General features: G+C 73.4%; 1 protein-coding gene across 9 annotated transcripts in view; it reads left to right on the top strand.

The window, feature by feature from the left end:
* Nucleotides 1-6,546, top strand: part of herc2 (HECT and RLD domain containing E3 ubiquitin protein ligase 2) — a 218,449-nt gene that overhangs the window by 189,193 nt on the left and 22,710 nt on the right. The window lies entirely within an intron of this gene.

Raw genomic sequence — 6,546 nt, 5'->3', positions numbered from 1 at the left:
CGCGCTGTCTCTCCTCGCTCTCGCGCGCGCTGTCTCTCCCTCGCTCTCTCGCGCGCGCTGTCTCTCCTCGCTCTCTCCTCGCTCTCGCGCGCGCTGTCTCTCCCTCGCTCTCGCGCGGCGCGCTGTCTCTCCCTCGCTCTCGCGCGCGCGCTGTCCTCTCCCTCGCTCCTCGCGCGCGCGCTGTCTCTCCCTCGCTCTCGCGCGCGCGCTGTCTCTCCCTCGCTCTCGCGCGCGCGCTGTCTCTCCCTCGCTCTCGGCGCGCGCGCTGTCTCTCCCTCGCTCCGCGCGCTGCGCTGTCTCTCCCTCGCTCTCGCGCGCGCGCGCTGTCTCTCCCTCGCTCGTCTGCGCGCGCGCGCTGTCTCTCCCTCGCTCTCTCGCAGCGCGCGCGCTGTCTCTCCCTCGCTCTCTCGCGCGCGCGCGCTGTCTCTCCCTCGCTCTCTCTCGCGCGCGCGCAGCGTCTCTCCCTCGCTCTCTCGCAGCGCGCTGTCTCTCCCTCGCTCTCGCGCGCGCGTGTCTCTCCCTCGCTCTCTCTCGCCTCGGCGCGCGGTCTCTCCCTCGCTCTCGCGCGCGCGCGCTGTCTCTCCCTCGCTCTCGCGCGCGCAGCGCTGTCTCTCCCTCGCTCTCTCCGCGCGCGCTGTCTCTCCCTCGCTCTCGCGCGCGCGCCGCTGTCTCTCCCTCGCTCTCGCGCGCGCGCTGTCTCTCCCTCGCTCTCGCAGCGCGCGCGCTGTCTCTCCCTCGCTCTCTCGCGCGCGCTGTCTCTCCCTCCTCTCGCTCTCTGCGCGCGCGCTGTCTCTCCCGCTCTCGCTCTTCGCGCGCGCTGTCTCTCCCTCGCTCTCTCGCGCGCTGCCCGCGCGCTGTCTCTCCCTCGCTCTCTCGCGGCGCGCTGTCTCTCCTCGCTCTCGCGCGCGCGCTGTCTCTCCTCGCTCTCTCTCGCGCGCGCTGTCTCTCCCTCGCTCTCGCCGCGCGCGCTGTCTCTCCCTCTCTCGCGCGCGCGCGCTGTCTCTCCCTCGCTCTCGCGGCGCGCGCTGTCTCTCCCCTCGCTCTCGCGCGCGCGCTGTCTCTCCCTCGCTCTCGCGCGCGCGCTGTCTCTCCCTCGCTCTCGCGCGCGCGCGCTGTCTCTCCCTCTCTCAGCGCGCGCGCTGTCTCTCCCTCGCTCTCGGCGCGCGCGCTGTCTCTCCTCGCTCCTCGCGCAGCGCGCTGTCTCTCCCTCGCTCTCGCGCGCCGCGCTGTCTCTCCCTCGCTCTCGCGCCGCGGCGCTGTCTCTCCCTCGCTCTCGCGCGCGCGCTGTCTCTCCCTCGCTCGCTCTCAGCGCAACGCGCTGTCTCTCCCTCTCCCTCGCTCTAGCTCTCGCGCTCTCTCTCCCTCTCCCTCGCTCTCGCGCGCAGCGCTGTCTCTCCCTCGCTCTTCGCGCGCGCGCTGTCTCTCCCTCGCTCTCGCGCGCGCGCTGTCTCTCCCTCGCTCTCGCGCGCCGCGCTGTCTCTCCCTCTCTCGCTGCGCTGCGCGCGCTGTCTCTCCCTCGCTCTCGCGCGCGCGCTGTCTCTCCCTCGCTCTCGCGCGCGCGCTGTCTCTCCCTCGCTCTCGCGCGCGCGCTGTCTCTCCCTCGCTCTCGCGCGCGCGCTGTCTCTCCCTCGCTCTCGCGCTGCGCGCGCTGTCCTCTCCCTCGCTCTCGCGCCGCGCAGCGCTGTCTCTCCCTCGCTCTCGCGCGCGCGCGCTGTCTCTCCCTCGCTCTCGCGCGCGCGCGCTGTCTCTCCCTCGCTCTCGCGCGCGCGCGCTGTCTCTCCCTCGCTCTCGCGCGCGCGCGCTGTCTCTCCCTCGCTCTCGCGGCGCGGCGCGCTGTCTCTCCCTCTCCCTCGCTCTCGCTCTCGCGCTCTCTCTCCCTCTCCCTCGCTCTCGCGCGCGCGCTGTCTCTCCCTCTCCCTCTCCCTCGCTCTCGCGCGCACGCGCGCGCTGTCTCTCCCTCTCCCTCTCCCCTCGCTCTCGCTGCGGCGCGCTGTCTCTCCCTCGCTCTCGCGCAACGCGCTGTCTCTCCCTCGCTCTCGCTCTCGCTCTCGCTCTCTCTCTCTCTCTCCTCTCCCTCGCTCTCGCGCGCACGCGCGCGCTGTCTCTCCCTCTCCCTCGCTCTCGCTGCGCGCGCGCTGTCTCTCCCTCGCTCTCGTGCGCGGCGCGCGCTGTCTCTCCCTCGCTCTCGTGCGCGCGCGCGCTGTCTCTCCCTCGCTCTCGCGCGCTGCGCGCTGTCTCTCCCTCGCTCTCGCGCGCTGCGCGCGCGCTGTCTCTCCCTCGCTCTCGCTCCCTCGCGCTCTCTCTCCCTCTCCCTCGCTCTCGCGCGCGCGCTGTCTCTCCCTCTCCCTCGCTCTCGCGCGCACGCGCGCGCTGTCTCTCCCTCTCCCTCGCTCTCCTGCGCGCGCGCGCTGTCTCTCCCTCTCCCTCTCCCTCGCTCTCGCGCGCGCGCGCTGTCTCTCCCTCTCCCTCGCTCTCGCGCGCGCGCGCGCTGTCTCTCCCTCTCCCTCGCTCTCGCGCGCGCGCGCTGTCTCTCCCTCGCCTCTCGCGCGCTGCGCGCGCTGTCTCTCCCTCGCTCTCGCGCAACGCGCTGTCTCTCCCTCTCCCTCGCTCTCGCTCTCGCGCTCTCTCTCCCTCTCCCTCGCTCTCGCGCGCGCTAGCGCTGTCTCTCCCTCGCTCTCGCGCGCGCGCTGTCTCTCCCTCGCTCTCGCGCGCGCGCGCTGTCTCTCCCTCGCTCTCGCGCGGCGCGCGCTGTCTCTCCCCTCGCTCTCGCGCAACGCGCTGTCTCTCCCTTCTCCCCTCGCTCTCGCTCTCTCTCTCCCTCTCCCTCGCTCTCGCGCGCGCGCTGTCTCTCCCCTCGCTCTCGCGCGCGCAGCTGTCTCTCCCTCGCTCTCGGCGCGCGCGCTGTCTCTCCCTCGCTCTCGCGCGCGCGCTGTCTCTCCCTCGCTCTCGCGCGCGCGCTGTCTCTCCCTCTCTCGCGCGCGCGCGCTGTCTCTCCCTCGCTCTCGCGCAGCGCGCTGTCTCTCCCTCGCTCTCGCGCGCGCGCTGTCTCTCCCTCGCTCTCGCGCGCGCGCTGTCTTTCCCTCGCTCTCGCTGCGCGCGCTGTCTCTCCCTCGCTCTCGCGCGCGCGCTGTCTCTCCCTCGCTCTCCGCGCAGCGCGCGCTGTCTCTCCCTCGCTCTCGCGCGCTCGCGCGCTGTCTCTCCCTCGCTCTCGCGCGCGCGCGCTGTCTCTCCCTCGCTCTCGCGCAACGCGCTGTCTCTCCCTCTCCCTCGCTCTCGCTCTCGCGCTCTCTCTCCCTCTCCCTCGCTCTCGCGCGCGCGCGCTGTCTCTCCCTCTCCCTCTCCATCTCCCTCGCTCTCGCGCGCGCGCTGTCTCTCCCTCTCCCTCTCCCTCGCTCTCGCGCGCACTGCAGCGCGCTGTCTCTCCCTCTCCCTCTCCCTCGCTCTCGCGCGCAGCGCTGTCTCTCCCTCGCTCTCGCGCAACGCGCTGTCTCTCCCTCGCTCTCGCTCTCGCTCTCGCTCTCGCTCTCGCTCTCGCTCTCGCTCTCGCTCTCGCTCTCTCTCTCTCTCTCTCCCTCTCCCTCGCTCTCTGCGCGCGCGCTGTCTCTCCCTCTCCCTCGCTCTCGCGCGCACGCGCGCGCTGTCTCTCCCTCTCCCTCTCCCTCGCTCTCGCGCGCACGCGCGCGCTGTCTCTCCCTCTCCCTCGCTCTCGCGCGCGCGCGCTGTCTCTCCCTCGCTCTCGTGCGCGCGCGCGCTGTCTCTCCCTCGCTCTCGCGCGCGCGCGCTGTCTCTCCCTCGCTCTCGCGCGCGCGCGCGCGCGCTGTCTCTCCCTCGCTCTCGCGCGCGCGCGCGCGCTGTCTCTCCCTCGCTCTCGCTCTCGCTCTCGCGCTCTCTCTCCCTCTCCCTCGCTCTCGCGCGCGCGCTGTCTCTCCCTCTCCCTCGCTCTCGCGCGCGCGCGCTGTCTCTCCCTCGCTCTCGTGCGCGCGCGCGCTGTCTCTCCCTCGCTCTCGCGCGCCGCGCGCTGTCTCTCCCTCGCTCTCGCGCGCGCGCGCGCGCGCGCTGTCTCTCCCTCGCTCTCGCGCGCGCTGCGCGCGCTGTCTCTCCCTCGCTCTCGCTCTCGCTCTCGCTCTCGCGCTCTCTCTCCCTCTCCCTCGCTCTCAGCGCGCGCGCTGTCTCTCCCTCTCCCTCGCTCTCGCGCGCACGCGCGCGCTGTCTCTCCCTCTCCCTCTCCCTCGCTCTCGCGCGCACGCGCGCGCTGTCTCTCCCTCTCCCCTCGCTCTCGCGCGCACGCGCGCGCTGTCTCTCCCTCTCCCTCGCTCTCGCGCGCAGCGCGCTGTCTCTCCCTCTCCCTCGCTCTCGCGCAGTCGCGCGCTGTCTCTCCCTCTCCCTCGCTCTCGCGCGCGCGCGCTGTCTCTCCCTCTCCCTCGCCTCTCGCCTCGCGCCAGGCGCGCTGTCTCTCCCCTCTCCCTCGCTCTCGCGCGCGCGCGCTGTCTCTCCCTCGCTCTCGCTCTCGCTCTCGCTCTCGCGCTCTCTCTCCCTCTCCCTCGCTCTCTCTCCCTCTCCCTCGCTCTCGCGCAGCGCGCTGTCTCTCCCTCTCCCTCGCTCTCGCTGCGCACGCGTGCGCTGTCTCTCCCTCTCCCTCTCCCTCTCCCTCGCTCTCGCGCGCGCGCGCTGTCTCTCCCTCTCCCTCGCTCTCGCTAGCGCAGCGCGCTGTCTCTCCCTCTCCCTCTCCCTCGCTCTCGCGCTGCGCGCGCGCTGTCTCTCCCTCTCCCTCGCTCTCGCGCGCGCGCGCTGTCTCTCCTCTCCCTCGCTCTCGCGCACTCGGCGCGCTGTCTCCTCCCTCGCTCTCGCCTCTCGCGCTCTCTCTCCCTCTCCCTCGCTCTCTCTCCCTCTCCCTCGCTCTCGCGCGCGCGCTGTCTCTCCCTCTCCCTCGCTCTCGCGCGCACGCGTGCGCTGTCTCTCCCTCTCCCTCTCCCTCGCTCCTCGCGCGCGCGCGCTGTCTCTCCCTCTCCCTCGCTCTCTCGCGCGCGCGCGCTGTCTCTCCCTCTCCCTCTCCCTCGCTCTCGCGCGCGCGCGCTGTCTCTCCCTCTCCCTCGCTCTCGCGGCGCTGCCGGGCTGTCTCTCCCTCTTCCTCGCTCTCGCGCGCGCGCGCTGTCCTCTCCCTCTTCCTCGCTCTCCGCGCAGCGCGCGCTGTCTCTCCCTCTCCCTCGCTCTCGCGCGCGCGCGCTGTCTCTCCCTCGCTCTCGCTCTCGCGCTCTCTCTCCCTCTCCCTCGCTCTCGCGCGCGCGCTGTCTCTCCCTCTCCCTCTCCCTCGCTCTCGCGCGCACGCGCGCGCTGTCTCTCCCTCTCCCTCTCCCTCGCTCTCGCGCGCACGCGCGCGCAAGGTCTCTCCCTCTCCCTCGCTCTCGCGCGCGCGCGCTCTCTCTCCCTCTCCCTCGCTCTCGCTGCGCGCGCGCGCTGTCTCTCCCTCTCCCTCGCTCTCGCGCGCGCGCGCTGTCTCTCCCTCTCCCTCGCTCTCGCGCGCGCGCGCTGTCTCTCCCTCGCTCTCGCGCTGCGCGCGCTGTCTCTCCCTCGCTCTCGCGCGCGCGCGCTGTCTCTCCCTCTCCCTCTCCCTCCGCGCGCGCGCTGTCTCTCCCTCTCCCTCGCTCTCGCGCGCACGCGCGCACTGTCTCTCCCTCTCCCTCTCCCTCGCTCTCGCGCGCACGCGCGCGCTGTCTCTCCCTCGCTCTCGCGCCGCGCGCGCTGTCTCTCCCCTCTCCCTCGCTCTCGCGCAGCGCGGCGCTGTCTCTCCCTCTCCCCTCGCTCTCGCGCGCGCGCGCTGTCTCTCCCTCGCTCTCGCTCTCGCGCTCTCTCTCCCTCTCCCTCGCTCTCGCTCTCGCGCTCTCACTCCCTCTCCCTCGCTCTCGCGCGCAGCGCTGTCTCTCCCTCTCCCTCCCTCTCCCTCCCTCTCCCTCGCTCTTGCGCGCACGCAGCGCGCTGTCTCTCCCTCTCCCTCGCTCTCGCGCGCACGCGCGTGCTGTCTCTCCCTCTCCCTCGCTCTTGCGCGCGCGCTGTCTCTCCCTCTCCCTCGCTCTCGCGCGCACGCGCGCGCTGTCTCTCCCTCTCCCTCGCTCTCGCGCGCGCGCGCTGTCTCTCCCTCTCCCTCGCTCTCGCGCGCGCGCGCTGTCTCTCCCTCGCTCTCGCGCGCGCGCTGTCTCTCCCTCGCTCTCGCGCGCGCGCGCTGTCTCTCCCTCGCTCTCGCGCGCGCGCGCTGTCTCTCCCTCGCTCTCGCGGCGCGCGCTGTCTCTCCCTCGCTCTCGCGCGCGCGCGCTGTCTCTCCCTCGCTCTCGCGCGCGCGCGCTGTCTCTCCTCGCTCTCGCTCTCGCGCGCGCGCGCTGTCTCTCCCTCGCTCTCGCGCGCGCGCTGTCTCTCCCTCGCTCTCGCGCGCGCGCGCTGTCTCTCCCTCGCTCTCGCGCGCGCGCGCTGTCTCTCCCTCGCTCTCGCGCGCGCGCGCGCTGTCTCTCCCTCGCTCTCGCTCTCGCTCTCGCGCGCGCGCGCTGTCTCCTCCCT

The sequence above is a fragment of the Stegostoma tigrinum genome, chromosome 6, assembly GCF_030684315.1.
Source record: "Stegostoma tigrinum isolate sSteTig4 chromosome 6, sSteTig4.hap1, whole genome shotgun sequence".
Taxonomy (NCBI): Eukaryota; Metazoa; Chordata; class Chondrichthyes; order Orectolobiformes; family Stegostomatidae; genus Stegostoma; species Stegostoma tigrinum.
The sequence above is the reverse complement of the archived record's forward strand: the minus strand, read 5'-3'. Positions and strand labels throughout refer to the sequence as shown.